A 22920-nucleotide genomic window follows, 5' to 3' on the forward strand; every position below is an offset into this window, starting at 1 on the left:
GCTATGTGTAGTAGATAACTATAGAGACTATATCTGACATGGAAAGGGGCTACAGACGGGAGTGAGGGCTTTTGGTGGCCGAGCTACAGGCAGGCCGGAATCCGGCTCGTCTGTTTGGGCCTTGGGATTCGAAACCTGTCAGTTCGTAGCAGCTGCGTTGCCAGGCCTAGTGAGGGAAATACGGCCCATAATACTCCTATCTGCGCGTAGGCGTATTGTGTTCGACCCATCGGGTGGAGCTATTCCCGGGCCTGGAAAGGGAGGTGTGTCCTGCGACGGGAATTTGGGACATGTTGGGTGGTTCAAAACAGCACAGGTAAATGGATCTTTGTCTCAAAAAAAAAAGGTAAATGGATCCAATGCGACTCCGTCAGACCCCACCCCACCCCGCTCGGGCTTACCTTGTGGAGCAGATAGAGCCACGGGACAGGATTCGCTCCCCACCCCATTCTCCTTCATACACACGGGCACGGCGGCGGCGACTGTGCTCCGGCAATATGTCCACCGACGGCCTCGAGCTCGACGGGTATGTTCGTTTTGCTGCGCTGATTCCCTTCTTCTCTCTCTTGCGTCTGGATTCAACGGCGTGGGATTGGAAAGTACTTGCTCATGTGGCTAGATTTGATTCTCGCAGGGGTGTCTCCGTGTGAATGGTTCTGTCTTCCCAGTGGAGTTCCAAGATTCCATCAGTGCAGCAGGTTTAGACATCGACAAGACAGACGAAGAAAAGGAAAACGGAGATGGAGACAGATACGAGGTGTGCTCTGAAACTACGAGTGGCTAGAGTAGACACGGAGGTTAGTAAGAAAACTTTTCTATGTATTTGCTCATGTGATTTTGCGGCTGTTCAGCAAGTGATCCTGCGTCGTAGGTGTGTTGTCTAGCTCACTTTGGCAGGTAAAAATGAACTTTTGGTTTCAGTTAGGATGGGCGTTAGCTTCAGTACTTCTGTTGGGGCGAATATGGTTGGATTTTGCCGAATCAGTGTACGCCTGCAAAAATGAAAAAAGTGATGGATTGGGTTTGGATTTCAGTATATATGTTGCAACATTTTATTTGGTGAGCTTGGTTTCAGTGGAAAATTCTTGTTGTTAGGAATTATTTCTGTGAGACACAGGAAGCATTCGGATTCAGTTTTCTGTGTTTTAGTTCTGGATTTTGTTCAGACTGGGTTCGGATTCAGTTAGTTGGATTTGGCTAGCTAGCATGCAAGTTGATTAGCATGTTGGTGTGGCGAAAATGGTGCTGGACGGGAGTGTGCTGTTATAGTTCCAGTGCAAATTTGTTAGGGTACAAGTTGCTTCAGATGGGGGTGTGCTGTTTTGGATATTTTCTCTGTACCACAGGGAAAATGTGTGTTGTTAGTGTTGTTGGCATTTAGAAGAAATGTCACTGATTGCCTTGTTTTTATCTGGATTGTTAGGGCTAGTTGTTCTGGTAAAAGAATTAGTTAGGTTTCTGGCATTTGTGGAGGGAGGGCGAGCATGATACAGTGAGTAATAAATTTTGTGGAAAATGTTGATTTTCCGACTCAGTGTCTGTCTGCAATGAAAAAATGCTCGAGTGGGATTGGATTTAGTGTCTATCTTAAGAGTGTTTATTTGATGAGCTTGGTTTCATTTGAAGGCACAGATTAAATAAGTAGTTTCTTAATACTGGTTATTGGCAAGAACTGTGATGAAGTATTGGTTTTGTTGGGATGGAAAGTATTGAATTAGAATTGGTATGATATTTGTTATTAGGGAGATTTCTTCTGATACATGTACTTGGACAACAAAACCAGTGAGAGTGGCAGATTGGTCCATTTTTTGTGGCATACACAATCATGGTTTAGGGGATTTCCAGGCGTCGGCTGGATTGGGTTCGGATTCAGTTCATATCATAGTGTTTATTTGGTGAATTTGGATTCAGTGGAAGGCACGGCATTAAGTAAGTAGTGGTGTAATAATTGTTTATCTGGAAGATTTGTGATGAAGTATGGTTTTTGGTGGGCGGGACATGACTGAATTAGAATTGGTATAATACCTGATATTTGGAAGATTTCTCTTTGATACATGTACTTGGAGAACAAAAACAGTGACAGTGGTTGGTTGGTCCATTTTTTTCCATAGAGACCCTAGTTTAGGGGATTTCCAAGTGTCAGTTGGGTGTACATGATTTTATTTATTTTTAGTTTGAAACTGCAGCGGGTGGTCTTCTTATTTTGGCGTTGGTGAAGCATTGCATCGCAAGTTGTTTAGTGCAAATCCCTTTGTTTGTACACAGCATGTCGATTTTTATAATTCTGTCTTTTTGTTGTGAGACATTGCTTCAGGGTTAGGATTGGGAAAGCACCTGATGAGAGGGAGATGAAAGCTGACAGGAAGATAGCTCTTGAATAATCTGTGCACGCTTACGCAGAGAAGGGGGATGGGCATATGTTGTCAATCCCAAAATTGGCACAAGTTTTGATTCATTGGATGAGGCTTATGAGTTCTACAACCACTACTCATGGAAAACTGGGTTTGGGGTTTGCACGATCTGCCGAGTGCAGGGCCACAAGGGTGCAACTTTTGCCCCCAAAGAGGTGATGTGCCGAAGGCTCCAAGAAAATTGCCGAAATGCACAAACTGTGGGGTGGTCGGCCATCGTTGCAATGCTTGAGGCGCTAAAAGAGCGGTCCATTCGAACCAAACTTCCTCTAGACTAAGGATTGATGTGCTGATCCTTTGTAATGTTTCTTCCCATAAAATCCCAAATGCTGCAAACTTTGTCTTTCTTGTAGTGGAACAACTTGCCTGAACTGGATTGTGATGTTCCAGCCGGTTTACTTTGCCGGTGCTAGTGTATACTGCATAGTTTTCTTAATCCATGTACTGTGCCCACTAGCAAAAAATGTAGGTGCTGCCGCTGAAACAAAAAATGGTTGTTTTTCTATCTGCGCATGTGATCAGGCTGCTGGCCAGGGGTGCGTAAATACTACTTAATGTTCCTTCTATTTCTAAACGCACTTGTCTATTCTGTGCAAACTACATTGGCTACGTTGTTGCTTCCAGTACCAAACTGCTGTTTTTAAGAATTTTTGTGGTAGCATGCTTAGTTGTGTCAACATTTAGCCATGCAAATGATTCTTCTCCATTTATTTATGTGTGACATGGCAACCAGGTTCATACGAGTTCATTTTTTTCAATCTATTCAACTCAGTAATGGCATGGAAGCTAGGTTTATCGTTTTAAACAGGGCGTGTTGTTACGCCAGATGAATTGACAATACGATGTCATAGCTTTTGTAGGGTTCTCTCCATTGCACTTTGAAACCGGCTGGCAGGGGAGAGCACGCGCCCTCTGTCGAGCACAAGTGTGGCACAGGCATTGAATGTCTGTAGCAGAGTAACATGAGTGTTGATGAGTTCCATGGTCTACGGCTACGTATCTGCAGGTGCTGGTTGACTGGGTTCCGTGCTTACTCCCTTTCTAAAATATAATCACGGGATAAAATAGATAGATTATGACTTGGAATCGAAGAAAATAACGAATGACTCGATGAAAAAGTTAGTGTTAAATCGATCGTGTGAGCAATGGCCAATGGGGCATGTTAACTGAATCAGTTTCTTCCTTGCTCATCTTGTATGTGTGCACGCCACTCCACCTGGTCTCCTAGATGAGCAGTTTGCATGCTGGACGAACACATGCCGTTGGAGTGCGAAGTGACAAGTGATGGAGGCGCTGCTCCCCAAAACTTTTTCTTGGGAGGGCATAGTAAATTCGGGGAAGTGACAGACTGAGGAAAGGGAAGCACAGATCGCGGCGGATAGCTGTAGCATTGGATCGGGCCTCTCTCCTGAAACCTATGGCTAATTCAGAACACTTGTACATATAAGCGTGGTTACTCGGGGATAAAACTGATTGATCTATCTGGTTCAATGTAATAACGCGTGTAACTAGGTTGCTTGGATTCTGCTGGCTGGTAGTACAAATGACACAAACTGCAGTTCGATGTCAGTGTTTATCGATTTTAAGCACATCTGTGGCCAGTGCGATGGTGAAATCAAACATCACGCCCAAATACTTGATTAGTAACGTAGTGGTAAACACTTGTTGGTGTTTCACTGGACCCAAAGGCTGCACGTAGGCACCTTTGCCTGTTGGTGCTCTTCGCTCGGCCACAAAACGTCCACGACGTGCATGAACAGCTCGTACATGTATCCACGCGCATTGTAACAATGTACGTACATGTCAGCTGCGTGTAAGAGGCCTACCTGCTTTTGCATGTGCGTGGGCCATCGCTGATCCAATACAGCCCAAAAATAAATCGAATACTTGCCCTATACCCTGCCCGCACGGATCTCCCCATGGTGGTCCGACGACTGAGATTAAGGCCTGCCTGTAGCGCGGCCACCATTGGCATTTTCCGCTACAGACGGAACCTATCTAGACTGCTGTTCATGCCCTGGCGCGACGCGGAGGCGCGGCAGATTGCATAGAGCGGCTTTCGTTAGTGTCGTATGAAAATCGTGCAGTAAATCATTTTTCATCAAAAACAAAACGCAGTTCAGCTCCCGAGATTCGAAGGGAGGGATCCGACATGGCATGGAATTTGCAGGCGACACGAGGCCGACACCGGCACCGAGTCGAAAAGGACCTCGCCCCAGCGTTCGCGTGAATCTATACAAGTATCGACCTCCCGTGAATCTATGTAACTTGATCATCATAAATAAAATAAATCTCCACCTCGATTGCGCTGGTGGCCTGAGCAGCAGCGAACTAATGAAGCCCGCGGCACCAATGGACGTGGAGCGCGCCACCGCCACGGCGGTGTTTTGGACGCCGCACTCATGTTTCGACCCGATGCGGCCGGAGCCCGTGGCCGTGGGTGCGCCAAGACCCAATCCTTTCCAGTGGCCGCCGCGGCGCCGTCCAGGAACGGCGGACGTACGATCCGCCAGTCGCGGCGCCGTCCAGGAACGGCGGCTTCGGCACCGTCCCGGCGTCGGGGAGAAGGCCATCGCTGGCCTGCCCAGGATCACGGCCGGCGAGGCGAGGGAGAAGGGCTGCTCCGTGTGCATGGAGGCCTTCGAGGAGGGCGAGGCGCTGAGGAGGATGCACTGCTCCCACGCGTTCCACGAGGACTGCATCTCCATGTGGCTCAGCGTCAGCCACCTCTGCCCGCTCTGCCGCTTCGCGCTGCGCACCCAAGGCCAAGAGGACGAGGAGGAGCGTACGGGCCGCGAGTAGATGTAGATGACTGGCCTGCTATCTGAGGATCAGAATTCCGAACCCCGATTATCTATGGTTTGTTGTGCCCATTGGCTCTCTCCAAAAAAATTACGTACTAGTCTTATGCAGAAGTATATCTTCTGATCTTCTTCCTAGAGGACTCGGACGGTGCCGGCGTTTGTAACCTTTCTTTTTCTTCTTCTTCATTATCATCTTGCTTATCGTGTAATCTAGGGACTTCCTAGTTCGCGCGGGGGTCTATCGTGCACCCCTCATGCCACCGGCGAGCGCTTTGAGCCAACCCATGTTTGGATTTCAAACAAAAAACAAATTCCAAAAAATGTTCATGAATTTGAAAAATGGTATATGAGTTTGTAAAATCTTTATGAATTCAAAAGAGTTCTCAAAATTTTAAAAGTTCCTGGATTAAAAAATGTCCATAATTACATTTTTTGTGAATTCAAAAAATGTTCATGAATTTCAAAAAAGTCACAAATTCACAAAAATGTTCATGAATTCAAAAAAGGTCCGAGGATTCAATAAATGTTCATCAAAAAGGGTTCATGAATTAAAAAATATTCAAGATTTTCTTAAAACATTCACGATTTGAAAAATATGTTTGTGCATTCAAAAATTGTTCACGAATTCCCAATAATTGTTCAGGAATAAAAATATCATGGGTTCAAAAAATCTTGACAAATTTAAAAAATGTTCTTACATTTTAAGAAATGTTCACAATTTTTTTTAAGAAAATAAGGTAAAAACACAAAAGAAAAATAAAATATAGGAAATATCAGAAGAAAAAACTAAGAAATAAGAAAGAAAAAAAAGGGAAAATCGGTTCAGCCCACAGAGAGGCCGGGCGCGCGAGAGGGTACGTGATACGTGGGTACTCAGCGACCTACCCGGTAAAATGAGAGCAACTAATTGAGGAGCGCTCCTATAAGAGCCTGGAGCGCGAGAGGGTACGTGATAGGTGGGTACTCAACGATCTACCCGGTAAATAGGAGAGCAACTAATTGAGGAGTGCACCTTCGGGAGCCTTGCGCGCGAGAGGGTACGTGATACGTGGGTACTCAGCGATCTACCCCAGTAAATAGGAGAGCAACTAATTGAGGAGGGCTCCTTCGGGAGCCCGGCACGCTCTCAGCTGCCGCCACGTGTCGCGCTCTGGGTACTTTCTCCAGATTTTTTTTCTGCACGTGTTTTCTGCTTTTTTGATTTTTTTTATCCGGCTTTTCGGTTTTCCATTGGTCTTCCTTAGCTTTTCGGCAAAATAAAAATAAAAATAACGCAAAAACGCGGTTTTTTTGCTTCTGCGAGAGGCACATATTTGCTTCTACGAGAGCCACAACTGTGCCTCCAAGAAACTGAAAAAAACATGATTTCTCTTTTATTTTCCTTTTATAAGAGGCACGGCTTTGCTTCCGCGAGAGGCACGGCCACCGTGCCTCTAGGAAACGAAAAAAAAATGTGATTTCTCTTTTTTTTTTTCCTTCCGTGAGAGGCGCGGTTTTGCTTTCCTGAGAGGCACGGTCGTGCCTCTCGGAAACTGTAAGGGCTTATTTATCCCATAGTGGTTTTGGTGATTGATGACAATACTTTTGCGGACTAATCGTGTGCGTTAAGTTCTTTCAGAGAATCATCCATTGGCACGAGACGATTTCCTCCCCTCGGTGTTTTTATTCAAGACGGTGTAGCTCCTGCATTTCGTTGTTGGTGGACTAGTTTCGTAGGAGTCTCCGTACTATTAAGAGGGGATCCGCTTTGGTAAGACTAGGGTGGAATCAACACGTACACATCCTTATCACACCCGTCGTCTTCCTTTCGCATCTTTGGAGCTGCACCTCTCTTCCGTACCTGCTTCGCCCTGTGCCAGCGTTAGTACCGCGGTCTACAGCGGTAGTACCGCCGAAGCCCCCCAGCGGTAGTACCGCTCCACGAAGCGGTAGTACCGCTCGCGGGCTTCGGCCGTAGTACCGCGTAGTACCGCGCCTACTGCCGCCTCGATTCAAGACGGTGTTTTCTCGTGTCGGGTTTTGCGGCACTAGTAGCGGCAGTAGAAGCGGTAGTACCGCTCTGAGCGGTAGTACCGCTCTACTCCCGCGGTAGTACCGCTCTAGGGCCAGTGGCCTGACTTCCTCTTCAGCGCGGTAGTACCGCTGGGTAGGGAGCGGTAGTACCGCTCTCAGCGGTAGTACCGCCCTTCCCTAGCAGTAGTACCGCCCTGTGTGGGGCTGCTCAGTGGGGTAACGGTTGGATGTGTTCCCCCACTATTTAAAGGGGTCTTCTTCCTCCTAGTTGACCCACCTCTTTCCCCAAAAGCTCCATTGTTGCTCAAAGCTCCATTTTCGCCCGATCTCTCTTCCTAGCCAATCAAACTTGTTGATTTGCTCGGGATTGGTTGAGAGGGCCCAGATCTACACTTCCACCAAGAGAAATTCGATTCCCCCACTTATCCCTTGCGGATCTTGTTACTCTTGGGTGTTGAGCACCCTAGATGGTTGAGGTCACCTCGAAGCCATACTCCATTGTGGTGAAGCTTCGTGGTGTTGTTGTTGTTGTTGGGAGCCTCCGATTGGTGTGGAGATTGCCCCAACCTTGCGTGTAAAGGTTCGGTCGCCGCCTTCAAGGGCACCAATAGTGGATTCACGGCATCTCGCATTGTGTGAGGGCGTGAGGAGAATACGGTGGCCCTAGTGGCTTCTTGGGGAGCATTGTGCCTCCACACCGCTCTAACGGAGACGTACTTCCCCTTAAAAGGAAGGAACTCCGGTAACACATCCTCGTCTCCACCGGCTCCACTCTTGGTTATTTCGTGCCTTTACTTTTGCAAGCCTACTTGTTGTTACATCCTTGCTTGCTTGTGTGCTAGTTGTTATTGCATCATATAGGTTGCTCACCTAGTTGCACATCTAGACAACCTATTTTGTTGCAAAGTTTAATTTGGTAAAGAAAAGCTTAAAAATTGTTAGTTGCCTATTCACCCCCCCTCTAGTCAACCATATCGATCCTTTCAATTGGTATCAGAGCCTCGTCTCTTTATTAAGGGCTTTACCGTCCAAAGAGTATGGTTGATGTCAACGACGGTGCGGAGGAACACTCCGGTGTGAATCCCATCTTGTCTTCGGCCGAAGGGGGAACCTCGGTCTCTCGTGAGGAATTCAATGTGGCTTTAGACACATTGAAAACCTCCATGACGGCCGAGGTTAAAAGCATGTTTACTGAATTCCTAGAGGGACTCAAACTATCTACCTTGCCGATGAAAGTGGGTGATCCCACTAACAAGGTGACGGATGCTAACCCCGACAAGGGGGAAGCTAATAGTGAAAAGAGTCCGTCTACTAGTGGTAGAAATGGCACCGGCATCTATGCCCATGTGGAACCCCCGATGTATAAAGGACCGATCCCCTCTACGCATTTGAATCATGCCGGTCCTCCTTCTAAATATGTGAAAAATGAGGATTTTGATTCTTGGGTCTATCGCTTCAAGCATCATTTAAAACATGTGAATACTAACCTTTGGAGAATTATTGAAGAAGGTTTCTATCCTCATGATCCAAGGAACTTCACCCCTCGAGAAGAAGTGGACAACCAATTCAATGAGAGTGCTCTCTTCATCATCCAAGATGCTATCCTTCCCGAAGATCTCCCTCATCTTCGACCTCATGTCATGGCTAAAGAAGCATGGAAGTGTGTCGAGCGTATGTATAGAGGAAGTGCTAGCATTCAACGCTCCAACTATGAAGTGGTGCAAGATGAAGCCGATGAGTTTGCAATGAAAGAGGATGAAGAACCTCGTGAGATCTTTTGAAGAGTGACCAAACTTGCGGTCGCACTCCGAGATCATGGGAGTAAAGACACGGATGACAATTGGATCAAGCGCAAGTTCCTCAAGGCCATGATGCCCTACAACAAGGCCATGTCCTCCGTCATCCGCCAAAGACCGGACTTCCACTTCCATGACCTCTGGTGAAGTGTTGGATGAGTTCATTGCAATGAACATCTTGGATAAGACCGCCGACAATGCGGTGCTCCGTTCCCAAAGGGCAAAGAAGCCCAATCTTGCCTTGAAGGCCAAGGTTAGTGTGGAAGAAGAAGAAGAAGAGGAAGATGAGGAGAGCAACCCCGAGGACACAAAGTATGATTATCATGAGCACATGGCTCTTGCCTCAAGACAGTTTTGGAGTAAGAAGACTACAAGACCCAACTTCAACAAGAACAACTCAAGTGGCCTCAAAGGGAAGCAACGAGTTAGAACTTGTTTCAACTGTGGCAATGTCAGTCATTTCGTTGCGGACTGTCCATACGAGAAGCGGGAAGACAATGGTGGCAAGTTCATTTGAAAAGACAAAGCCAAGTCCTTCCCCAACAAGAACAACTTCACCAAGAAGACTCCTTCTCGCGGGTTGGTGGTTCAAGAAGAATACCGTGAGGATGACGATGATGATGAAGATGGTGAAACAATGGCCATGGCATCCGTTGCCATTGTCTCAACTCCTCGGGTGTCTCTATTCGATGCACCTAACAAGAACATCACCGCCAAGTGCCTCATGGCTAAGGCCACCAACAAGGTAACCCCCAACATCAAAACCACCATTATTCCTAACCCTCCTTCAACGGATGACTTTGATAATGGTAAGGGGTCTAATGAGGAGATCAATGAATTTGAGTCCTTCATGAGTAAGCTCAAGGGCAAATCCAAGAAGCATTTCGTTGCTCTCTTGGAACAACTTGGTGAAGCCAATGACATGATCGAGGCTCATGAAGAAACCATCACTAAGATGGAAAGTCATAGCTGTGACTATGCCGATGAGATATCGGATCTCTCTAATGCTCTTGAGGAAGAGCGTGAGCATCGTTTGGCTCTTGAGGAGTCACACAACGATGGTCACACTAAACTAAAGAAGATCTTGATCATGCTCTTGTTGTGTCTCGTGTTCTAGCTTCCGAGAAGGCTAAACTTGGGGTTGATCATGTTAGACTCACGGAGGAGTTTGATGTACTTGACAAGGCCCACAAGGTCTTGAAAAGTGCTCATGCCACCCTCAAGGAGTCTCATGCTCAACTCCAAGTTAAGCTAACTAAGGAAAAGGCCACATTTCCTCACATGGTCTTAATTGATAATGCAAATGCTACTAACCCATGTTGTGAGCATGTGCATCTTGTGGAGGAAAATGCCAAGTTGAAGGAACAACTCGAGAAAGGTCTTGTGTCATGCATACAAGGCGAGAAGAACCTAAATGACCTTTTGAGCAATCAAAAGGAAGTTTTGGGAAAGGAGGGAGTTGGGTTCGCACCCAAGTCCAAGAACAAGAAGAAGAACAAGGAGAAGAAGAGCAAGACCAATCGACCTCCTCCGCTCACGCAAACCTTTGTGAAGGAGGGAGAAGGTGCTCCTAAGGAGAAGAAGAACAATGGGAAGAGCGATGAAGCCAAAGAGCGCAACGCCATCTCTCCCAACAAAGCCGGCGACTTTAACCCCTCTTATGTGTTGTGCCGTGCTAGTGATGGACATGTTTATGCTAAATTTGTTGGTTCTCCTTATGAGTACATTGAATGGTCTATTTGGGTTCCTAAGACCCTTGTTACTAACATCAAAGGACCCATTACTCAATGGGTACCTAAAACCAAGCATTGATCTCTTGTAGGTGTTTGCTTCCGGTGGGGGATCATGGTTGCTCGACAGTGGAGCAAAAAATCATATGACCGGGAGCAAGGACTTGGTGGTGGACGTGCACAATATCCCATCTATGCCCACCAATGTCGAATGGGGTGATGCCTCACATTCTAAGGTATTGGGTCTTGGCAAGGTTGTCATTTCCCATGATCTAACGATCGAGAAAGTCATGCTTGTTGAGTCCCTTGCGTTCAATTTACTTTCCGTTCGTCAACTCGCACTCATGGGTTTTGCCACCTTCTTTGATATTGATACGTGGCCCTCTTGTGGAGCAAGACTCTTAAAGTAGCCTTTGTTGGGCATGTCGAGAACGGTCTCTATGTGGTTAACTTCTCGGAGCAACCCACTAAGACCGCGACATGCCTAATGGCTAAAGTTGATGTGGGATGGCTTTGGCATCGCCGTTTAGCCCACGTCAATATGAGATCTTTGCAAAGTCTTCTAAAGGGGGACCATATTCGTGGACTAACAAATGTTAGTTTTGCCAAAGATCGTGCTTGCAGTGCTTGTATCGAAGGAAAGCTTCATGAAAAGGCTCACCCTCCTTCAACCATCATCTACTCGAAGAGACCCTTGGAGCTCCTTCACATGGATCTCTTCGGGCCTCCATCCTTTGATAGTCTTGGAGGGAGAAAGTATTGCTTGGTGATTGTGGATGATTATTCAAGATACACTTTGGTATACTTCTTCAAGAGGAAGAGTGAGACGTAACAAACCGTCATCAACTTTGCAAATGAAGCTCAACGTCAACACAATGCAAAGATCTTGACAATAAGAAGTGACAACGGCACCGAGTTCAAGAACTACACCTTGGATGAGTTTCTTAGTGATGAAGGGATCAAGCACCAATATTCCGCACCATATACCCCTCAACAAAATGGTGTTGCGGAGAGGAAGAACCGGACGTTGATGGATGCGGCAAGGACCATGATGGCGGAGTTCAAGTCTCCATACAACTTCTGGGCCGAAGCCATTAACACAGCTTGTCATGCATCCAATCGGCTCTATCTCCGCAAAGGCTTGAACAAGACTCCGTATGAGATACTCACCGGGAACAAGCCCAATCTCAAGTACTTCCGGGTGTTCGGGTGTAAGTGTTTCATTCTCAAGAAAGGTGTTCGTTTGTCTAAATTTGAAGCTAGAGCTCATGAGGGCATATTTGTTGGTTATGCTACAAACTCTCATGCTTACCGTGTTCTCAACAAGTCCAACGGACTCATTGAGGAGACGTGTAACGTGGAGTTTGACGAAAATAACGGCTCCCAAGTGGAGCAAAGTGGTACTTATGATGTAGGTGATGAAATTCCTCCCCAAGCCATAAGAAGAATGGGTATTGGTCAAATCCTACCCATTGAGGAACCCCTTGTGGCCGAAGGAGAAGGACAATGCTCTACTCAAGTAGAGCCATCACCTCATCAAGACCCACACGCTTCCGAAGAACAAAGTGAAGGCCCTCAACCTTGTGAACAAGACCAAGGGCAAGATCAACCTCAAGATGGTGGTGAACCTCTAAATGATGCCCAAGGTCAAGTTCTCCCCCTCGAGCAAGTTCAAGATCAAGAGCAAACTCAAGCTCAAGATCAAGAACAAGCTCAAGACGGCGCTCAAGATGATCAAGTCAACCCTCCCTCCACATCCGAGGAGGAATTAGAGTGTCGTGCCGCAAAGATTACTTCCAAGCTCACCACTCAAGGCCATCTCATGGAAAATGTATTTGGAAGCCTAAGAAAGGGGGTAAGCACTCGTAGACAATTAGCAAACTATTGTGAACATCACGCGTTTGTCTCTTGTGTTGAACCCCAAAAGGTCTATGAGGCGCTCGAAGACTCGGATTGGCTCAATGCCATGCATGAAGAACTCAACAACTTCGAGTACAACAAAGTTTGGAGATTGGTGCCAAGGCCATCGGGGAACCACAACGTCATTGGAACAAAGTGGATCTTCAAGAACAAGCAAGATGCTCATGGGAACATCATTCGCAACAAGGCAAGATTGGTAGCACAAGGCTACTCCCAAGTCGAGGGTATCGACTACGGTGAAACCTTTGCTCCCGTTGCTCGTCTTGAATCTATTCGTTTGTTGATTGCTTATGCTTCCCATCACAACTTTAAGTTGCAACAAATGGATGTGAAAAGTGCTTTTCTTAATGGTCCCATTAATGAGTTGGTCTATGTCAAGCAACCCCCCGGGTTCGAGGACCCCTACTTCCTGGATCATGTGTATCAACTCGATAAGGCACTCTATGGCCTTAAACAAGCCCCACGTGTGTGGTATGACCACCTTACCAAGTTGCTACAAGATCATGGATTTGAAGTAGGACAAATCGATCCCACTCTTTTTACTAAGAAGGTCAAAGGGGAGTTGTTTGTATGCCAACTATATGTTGATGACATTATCTTTGGTTCTCCTAACAAAGCTTTCAATGAGGAATTTGCCGCTCTCATGACCTCCAAGTTCAAGATGTCTTCGATGGGAGAGTTGAAGTTCTTCCTTGGATTTGACATCAAACAAAGAAGAGAAGGAACCTTCATTAACCAAGCCAAATACACTCAAGACATGCTTAAAAGATTCAAGCTTAGTGACGTCAAACCGGCTACTACACCAATGCCTACCAAGTGCCAACTTGACATCGATCCCAATGGTAAAGCGGTGGATCAAAAGGTATATCGCTCCATGATTGGCTCCTTGCTTTACCTTTGTGCATCTAGACCGGATATCATGTTGAGTGTGGGGATGTGTGCACGTTTTCAAGCCGCACCAAAGGAAAGTCACTTTGTGGCGGTCAAGCGAATCTTTCGATATTTGGCTCATACCTCAAACTTTGGCTTATGGTACCCAAGAGGAGCAAACTTCAAGCTTGAAGGCTTCACGGATTCCGATTGGGCGGGAGACAAAGTGGATAGGAAGTCCACTTCCGGAGGATGCCAATTTCTTGGTTGCTCTTTGGTAAGTTGGTCCTCTAAGAAGCAAAGTTGTGTGTCTCTCTCGTCCACCGAAGCGGAGTATGTGGCGGCCGGTAGTTGTTGTGCTCAACTCCTATGGATGAGGCAAACTTTAAAGGAGTACGGTGTCATTTGTGACAAAGTGCCTCTTTGGTGTGATAATGAAAGTGCCATCAAGATTTCTCTCAACCCGGTGCAACACTTCAAGACGAAGCACATTGAGATTCGGTATCACTTCATCCGGGATCACATTAGGCGAGGGGAGATCGAGCTCAAGTATGTCAACACTCATGATAACCTTGCAGATATTTTCACGAAGCCCTTGGATGAAGCAAGATTTCGCGAGTTAAGGCATGAGCTAAATATCATTGATTTGAGCAATGTGACTTGAACCCGTGCACCCCCCACCACACTCAACTTGTTGTCTAGTTTAGGTGTAGGCATGGACATAGGGGGAGTGTTGTTCTCTCAATGAACTCTCCCTCCCCCCATTATGCATAAAACGATCAACTCTTTCACATTAGCCATTTTTGATGGTACTTGTGCATCAAAGACGAGTTTTGGTCATGGGCCCCAAGGATAATTCTTCGCGGTGCCATACCAATTGACTCAAACATAGATGGCTCCGGCCACCGCCCTCTCTTGAGAGAGGCCAGAGCTCGCTCTTCTTTCGTTTGGTTGCCTTGAAGGAGTGGGTTTCCGGTTCGTTGTTCGTGCATGTGTTGTCTTGTTGGTCTTTTTCTTGTCTTTGCCTTCCCGTTCTTCTCTGTGTGTTTGAGTTTTTTAGTTTAGAAGCATTTTTCTGGTTGCTGGCGGTACTACCACCGCTGGCGAGCGGTACTACCGCTCCAAGCGGTACTACCGCTGCAGAGGCGCGGGCAGGGGAGGGGTTATATCGGGGCAGGGGGAGTTTCTTCTCCCCCATACCCATTCGCACGCCCCCTCGTCTGTTCCTCTCTCTCTCCAGCAACCGTCGCCGCGGGAGGGCTCCGGCGGATCTTCCTCTCCGGGTCGTCCCTCTCCATTCCCTTCGGTGGAGATGATCCCCACCTTGTCCTCTTGCCATGGATGTCGATATTGCCCCCGTTCTCTCGTTCCTTTTATCTAGATTTCCAATCTAGCATCTTAGGGGCAGTAGCAGTTGCATCTCTAGATTTTTGGCCAAATCTAGGCTTGAGTAGGATGGAGAATGCTTCTAGGCAGTTTAGATTGATGTTTGGTTGGAGTATTTTTGAATTTGGTAGGACGGTAGTGCCGGATCTGACCACAGTAGTAGGAAACGGCTGTTTCCCCGTCTCGAGTGGTACTACCGCCCTCTCCAGGGCGGTACTACCGCTTGGAGCGGTACTACCGCTCCCTGTGGAGCGGTACTACCGCTCGGGGCGGTACTACCGCTAGCAGGTCGCGGTACTACCGCTCTTACCAATTCCACCATTCCCTTCTCCCTTTCAGTGATCTTTTTGCTCGTGTTTTGTGGCTTATGCTTGTGCTTTCTGGTTGTTTGCGTGTTCTTGTGTGTGGTTCCAGGTGATGAGGTCCCTGAGCATCAGGCTCATCGTGTCAATCCCGGACATGCCACGTCCAAGCCGCTACCGCACCATCGAGCCTGCCGGAGGATCTTCAAGTGCTCGTCCTCCACCTCCACCTCCACCTCAACTCCAGAAGAAGTCTGGGGTCAAGCCAAAGCCCGGCAAAACAGTGCCAGAAATGCCGCCAAAGGAGTTCTGGGCAAGGTGCCGCCGCAACCCGTATGAAGCTGACCAAGATCCACTTTGGTCAACCGTCCGTTCTGGAACAGGTTCCAGTTTTGCCATCTTCTTCGATGTTCTCGAAGCCAAGAAGAATTTCTATGTCAACGTGCACTCCATCGACACCGACCATATGGAGCAAGACCCTGACTACTTTGGTGAAGCTCTTCAGATGTGCACTCAACTGAACATTCTTGGGATCATGAAATTCAACAAGGACTTTGATGCTGATATGGTGGCCCAATTCTATGCCACGGTTCACCTTGGGACTGATGAGGACAGGACTCTGACCTGGATGACAAATGGCAAGTAGCTTTTAGTCAAGTGGAAAGCGTTCATGCAGTTGATTGGGGTGCAAGATCTAGGCCTTGAGTCTCCTATCGGCTTTCGCCCTCACGGCCGCCCCAATGCCACTCACAAGCAAGCTCTCTGGCCCTACTGCACTCTGAGGATCAATCCTGAGACAAAGAAGGAAACCTATGAGCTGCCTGCCTATCTGGATATCCTTCATCGCATCTTCAAAGAGACACTTTTCCCTCGCATTGGGAATCTGGACCAGGTTCACTCTTATCTCGTGGACATGCTTCTTTTCTGCCAGCGGTGAGAAGGCACAGCCCACCGGAGAGTCCTTGGATATCTCTCACGTTATGTGGTCTAAGCTGCTGTCTGCTATCTCCGAGCGCAAGTGCCCGATTTATGGTCCATTCATCATGCTGCTCATTGAGAAGGCCTGGGATCATGTCTATCCCAAGGTGGCTGCTGGAGTTGGAGACTTGATCTCTCACGATGTCAAGCGTCTGAGGAAGAAGGATAACTGGGGCACTCAGGCCCCTAGGACTGGAGTTCCTTCATCTGCTGCTGCCATGGAGACAAAGGAGGAGCCTGCAGGCTGATGATGATGAGGATGATGACTATATGCCTTCTGAGGCAGAGCCTTCTTGGGCTAAGAAGCTCAAGTCTAAGATGAAGAAGTTGTTCTGCATGGAGGCTCACGGTCAGTACATGACTCATGTGGCTGAGAAGAAGGCTCGAGGTCGTCACAAGGAGCTCATGCGTCAGTTGGGTGCTACAGTCAACAGTGGATCTGAGGACCAGCTTACTGAGGAGGAGGAGTGGATTCAGCAGCACTGCCCATGGACCGATTCTGATGCCGAGCACTTCCAGACTAACGACGGTGGTGCCGATGCTTCCGCTGGGCTCTGATGCGTGTGTCCCTCATTTGCTCTCACCTGGAGCCGTAGCAACAATCCCTCTCCTTTTTGGTGTCTCGATGCCAAAGGGGGAGAGAGTTAAGGGATTTGCGAGTTGTGTCTTTCGTCTCTTGTTCGTGTTTTCCTCGCATTTGCTTTGGTTGGTATGTCTGTGAGACCTAAGTTCGAGTGAGACCTAAGTTCGAGTCATATGGTGTGAGACATATGCTACCTTATCTTTCCAGTATCATTATCTATGTTACTATCTAGCTTATGAGTTGCTTTCTTTTCTTGTTATATCATCTATGTTGCTCTCATATACCTTGCTTAGTTTGTTGGTCTCTAAAATGTAGGGGGAGCATTGATCCTAGTATGTGTGTTGTGCAGTCCAAAGCACTTATCTAGATAGCACACATCTAGGGGGAGCCCATCTACATTTTAGGACGGTGGGGTTTGTATGCTTATTCTATATCATGCTTGTGCAAATCTTGTATTGTCATCAATCCACCAAAAAGGGGGAGATTGTAAGGGCTTATTTATCCCATAGTGGTTTTGGTGATTGATGACAATGCTTTTGCGGACTAATCGTGTGCGTTAAGTTCTTTCAGAGAATCATCCATTGGCACGAGACGATTTCCTCCCCTCGGTGTTTTTATTCAAGACGGTGTAGCTCCTGCATTTCGTTGTTGGTGGACTAGTTTCGTAGGAGTCTCCGTACTATTAAGAGGGGATCCGCTTTGGTAAGACTAGGGTGGAATCAACACGTACACATCCTTATCACACCCGTCCGTCTTCCTTTCGCATCTTTGGAGCTGCACCTCTCTTCCGTACCTGCTTCGCCCTGTGCCAGCGGTAGTACCGCCGAAGCCCCCCAGCGGTAGTACCGCTCCACGAAGCGGTAGTACCGCTCTAAGCGGTAGTACCGCTCCGAAGAGCGGTAGTACCGCTCGCGGGCTTCGGCCGTAGTACCGCGTAGTACCGCGCCTACTGCCGCCTCGATTCAAGACGGTGTTTTCTCGTGTCGGGTTTTGCGGCACTAGTAGCGGCAGTAGAAGCGGTAGTACCGCTCTGAGCGGTAGTACCGCTCTACTCCCGCGGTAGTACCGCTCTAGGGCCAGTGGCCTGACTTCCTCTTCAGCGCGGTAGTACTGCTGGGTAGGGAGCGGTAGTACCGCTCTCAGAGGTAGTATCGCCCTTCCCTAGCGGTAGTACCGCCCTGTGCGGGGCTGCTCAGTGGGGTAATGGTTGGATGTGTTCCCTCACTATTTAAAGGGGTCTTCTTCCTCCTAGTTGACCCACCTCTTTCCCCAAAAGCTTCATTGTTGCTCAAAGCTCCATTTTCGCCCGATCTCTCTTCCTAGCCAATCAAACTTGTTGATTTGCTCGGGATTGGTTGAGAGGGCCCAGATCTACACTTCCATCAAGAGAAATTCGATTCCCCCACTTATCCCTTGCGGATCTTGTTACTCTTGGGTGTTGAGCACCCTAGACGGTTGAGGTCACCTCGAAGCCATACTCCATTGTGGTGAAGCTTCGTGTTGTTGTTGTTGTTGTTGAGAGCCTCCGATTGGTGTGGAGATTGCCCCAACCTTGCGTGTAAAGGTTCGGTCGCCGCCTTCAAAGGCACCAATAGTGAATTCACGGCATCTCGCATTGTGTGAGGGCGTGAGGAGAATACGGTGGCCCTAGTGGCTTCTTGGGGAGCATTGTGCCTCCACACCGCTCTAACGGAGACGTACTTCCCCTTAAAAGGAAGGAACTCCGGTAACACATCCTCGTCTCCACCGGCTCCACTCTTGGTTATTTCGTGCCTTTACTTTTGCAAGCCTACTTGTTGTTACATCCTTGCTTGCTTGTGTGCTAGTTGTTATTGCATCATATAGGTTGCTCACCTAGTTGCACATCTAGACAACCGATTTTGTTGCAAAGTTTAATTTGGTAAAGAAAAGCTTAAAAATTGTTAGTTGCCTATTCATCCCCCCTCTAGTCAACCATATCGATCATTTCAGAAACGGAAAAGAAAAACATTTTCTCTTTTGTTTTTCCTTCTATGAGAGGCACGGCCGTGCCTCTCGGAAACGAAAAAAAAATATTTTTTTCTTTTTTCCTTCCGTGGGAGGCACGGTCGTAAATGGAAAAAAAATGTGTCTTTTTTCCTTTCGTGAAAGGCACGGTTTTGCTTCTGCGGTCGTGCCTCTCATAGACGGTGCCTCTCGAAAAAAATGCGCGTTTCTTTTTCCTTTCATGGGACGCACTGTTTTACTTCCGCGAGAGGCACGGGTTTCAGAAAGGAAAACAATCGTGCTCCCGTTTGGTTTTTTTGTCCCGGTTTTTTCGTGAAAAAAGTTCATTAAAACCTATTAACATGGGATCTAGTTTTGAAGATCTCGACGCGAAACCTGTGTCTCTTGCGGATCCAATGATGAAAACGGTTTGAGATTTAGATGCATGATTTAAGAGATAAAATATTTTAAATAAACGAATCTACGAAAAAAGAAAAAACTCTCAAGTTGCGACAAGTGACACACTTGCAGTATGTCACTTGTCTCAACCTAACTAGAGGAAGTGATCTTTGGAAGAAGTGCTCCTCAATTAATAATTTTGGGTAAAGAGGGATTGAGTGTAATCTATACGGCAGTGAGGGACGTTACTAGCGGAGCTATAACAGCGCTTCATGGGCCATGGCCTGCCCAGCTTTGTACCAAAGCTAAGCATGAGTAATTTCTTGCAGTTTGGCCCAGTCAGCCATTTTGCTCCAAGTGCCGCCTACAGCGACCAGCCATGGGCCGCGGCCCATTAAGAAGATCGCTCCCTCGTCCCTTCGGTTCGCTCACTCGCTGAAGAAAAACACAGTCGCGTCGCTGGTTTTTTTTGGGCTGTGCTGTGTTGCTGGTTCAAGAAAAAGACCGGTCTCCGGTTTTTTACAATTTTTAATATATTTGTGAAAAAAGTTCATATATTATTAAAAAAAGTTCATCGATTTTGCACAAAAAAGTTCACAAATCTGAAAAGAGTTCATCAATTTTGAAAAAGTTCATCGGATTAAAAAAAGTTTGTTGAATTGAAAATAGTTGATTAGATTTGAAAAAAAGTTCATCGAAACGAAAAAGTTCATTGGATTTGAAAAAAAAAGTTCATCAAATTGAGAAAAGCTCATCAATTTTTAAAAGAAGTCCATCAAGCAGGAGTTGGTTTGCAGAAACAGGTATAACCGATGCCTGCAACGGCAAATAGGAAATGCCCCGTTGCTACACCTAAAACTGCTCAAAAGAAGAAAAAGATACAGCTCTAAAAAAGATGAGCATGATGCCCTAATGCGGCACACCCTACTTTTTTTCGATTTTTCAATGGGGGAAGCCTCAGAAGGCACCATACTGGGGTACAAACATTGCAAGCTACAAGGCGTTGCACAAGGAGAACGAGCGTGGCGCCCCCGCTTATAATCATGCAGTAATCATACAACCGAGATTCATGTTAATATCACAATATAACTCTACGACATAAATTCTTTAAATAACAAGTCAGGATCATGAGGACCCTAATACATTAATCATCAAAATAAATATTATCTAAATACAAACATAGTTCATGGGAGCAGTTCAACACCGGCAGGGAGATCGCGCCGAACGTGGACGTGGCGGAGCAGACGGCGCTGCTCGAGTTCTACCGCTCCGCCTACGAGATCCGCCTCGCCAGACGGAACTAGAGGCCGCCTATAAGGAGTTCGACGAGGCGGCGGATGACGTGTGGGGCAAGACCGGTGAGGAGAAGGAAGAGGACATCACCGGCTCCGCCCAACCTTGCCCCGCCGCCACGACCACGAAGCAGGCACGTCCACGGACGCCGCCGACAGCGAGGGAGAATAGTGCACGGTAGGTCACCGCCACTCGGGTCCCAAGAAGGCCGCCGCTCCTCCCATCCCGTTGAAGCCAAGTTTGGTGGGTTGAACATCAATGACCGATTAGCCACTTGACGGCGACGTGGAGGTGGACAGCTTTACTTCTCGGGACCCAGAGGCGGAGCTCAAGAGCATCGAGGTGGAACTAGAGAAGGTGAAACTTCAGTTCTCATGGCTCATGGCCAGACACGGGAACGGGCGCGGACGATCTTTTAGATTAGCTAAACTAATTATACCTTCAGAGTTGGACGAGCAGCGCTTAGTTGAAGTATGTATGAAATGTAATGAATTCTGTCATATTTATATAAATCCGCTGTATTTGTATGAATATCTTCTGGTTTGTTAAAAATCCGGTCGTGTAAACGGACAAAGTTGGATGGCGGAAATTTGCGTGTACCGTTGGGCATCTCCAACCGCGCCCCCAACAGGCCCTCCTCAGGCGATTTTGCCGCGCCGGCAACAAAAAAAGGCCCCAGTCGCGCCCCCAGAAGCCCGTTTTTCGCCGGCTCGGGCCAAAACTGGTGCCGGCGGACCCAGGCCGAACCCGGCGCCCTGGGGGCGCTTGGGGAGCCGGCGCAAGCGAAAAAGGCGCGTGGGCCCGCCCTGGAAGCGACCCGAGGGTCTTTTCCCGCCGTTTCTTGACACTTTTCCCTCGCATCTCTCCCGCTCGCTCGCCTTCCTTCCGCCATTCTATCCCTTTCTCCCGCTCGCTCTCGCCTTCCTCCCGCAAAACCCCCTCTCGCTCGCCGCGAAGAAGCACGCCATGCCGCCGAAGAAGTACGCCATGCCGCGCGCGGCGGCAACCGCGAGTGGCGCCGTGGCCCAGCCGAAGCCGAGGAAGCCGAGGGCGCCGCCATCGAAGCCACCAGGCCTGTCGAACACCGAGTGGAGGGTGGAAGTTCAGCGGCGCGAAGCGGTCACCACCGACAGGCGGAACAGGGCCATAGCCAAGAAGGCTCGCAACACCGCGGCACGCACGGCGACGTCTTCCTCATCGGTCGACCAGGCGGGGATGAACCCACCCGTCGTCAGCCACGCCCAGTACGCGCCTTGCGGACAGCAAGGCGCCGGATCTCCATGGGGTTCATCGTCGCCCGGCTGCTACGCCGACGGCGACGCGCACGACGGGTTCAACCCAAACGTGACCTTCCCTCATGGTCACCCCGCTACGCGCACGCCCTCGCCCGCCTTCGTCGGCGTGCAGTACCCTCCATACAACTACTCGCCGCCCGCCTCCTACGCGTCCACACCGACGCCCCATCTCTACCGCGGACCACTACCCTTCTCGCACCTCGGCGGCACCGACGACACGGGAGCCGACATGGACGACATCATCGCGACAGGATCAACCGCGGCCGCCGAGTCTCCCGGGTTCGCCACCCAGGACGAGGTGGTGGACCTCAACGGCGACATGGAGGCCGAGCTCGGCTACGTCTACGGCGACGACGCGTAGGAACCCGAGGAGGAGGAGGACGAGGAGGAGGAGGAGGAGGAGGAGGAACCGGCGCCTGTTCCGACGAAGGGGCGCCAGAAGAAGAAGAAGCGGGCGGCTAGGTCAAGCGAACCGCACATCAAGTGGACGTCCAAGGAGGAGGAATGCCTCGCCGAAGCATGGAAAGTCGTCTGCCTCGACCCGACCACCGGCGCGAACCAGAGCTTGGACACGTACTGGGACCGCATCAAGGCCGAGTTCGACGAGCGGAAGCTCGTCGACCCCTACTTCAAAGGCGTGTACATGCAGCGCGGCTCCAAGGCGATGGCGAACCATTGGGGGCGTATCCAGTTGGCGTGCAACAAATGGCATGGAATCATCGAGGAGGTCGCGGATCGCCCGGAGAGCGGCGCCAGCATTGAGGATCAGGTACGCACGCCGTTCGCCCGCATATCTTTGCCCCCTACACCCGCCAACTGTTTGTCTCTCCACGCAGCTGCTGCGTATGTTCGCCATGTATCGGGGCGACAACCAAGACGCCGACTTCAAGCACCTCCACGTCTACAAGCGCATTGACAAGTGCAAGAAGTGGGCGGAAGTCCGGTGTACCCTCGACAAGGCCAAGGAGACATACAAGCCAGACGCGACGACTCCGGGCGCGTCAGAGGGACGGCCGGACGGCCACAAGTTGGCAAAGAAGGGGAAAAGTGCCGACGCGGCAACCGCACGAGTGCAGAAGTCCATCGAGCATTGCCTCGCCGACGCCCAGGCCCGGGCCGTCCTACGTGAAGAGAAGACCGAGGCGCGGTGGTCGTCGCTTATGAAGAACAACGCC

The 22920-nt window shown here is 48.7% G+C and overlaps 1 long non-coding RNA gene and 1 pseudogene across 1 annotated transcript; both read left to right on the forward strand.

The window, feature by feature from the left end:
* The first annotated feature begins 388 nt into the window (after positions 1-388).
* LOC123115662 (uncharacterized) lies at positions 389-2985 on the forward strand. The gene is made up of 3 exons (XR_006456688.1): positions 389-526; positions 635-797; positions 2315-2985. It is a non-coding gene; the product is annotated as an uncharacterized lncRNA (long non-coding RNA).
* A 1601-nt stretch (positions 2986-4586) lies between these two features.
* LOC123115663 (E3 ubiquitin-protein ligase RNF181 homolog) lies at positions 4587-5560 on the forward strand (annotated as a pseudogene).
* The last annotated feature ends 17360 nt before the right edge of the window (positions 5561-22920 follow it).

This window comes from Triticum aestivum, chromosome 5B (assembly GCF_018294505.1).
Source record: "Triticum aestivum cultivar Chinese Spring chromosome 5B, IWGSC CS RefSeq v2.1, whole genome shotgun sequence".
Lineage (NCBI taxonomy): Eukaryota > Viridiplantae > Streptophyta > Magnoliopsida > Poales > Poaceae > Triticum > Triticum aestivum.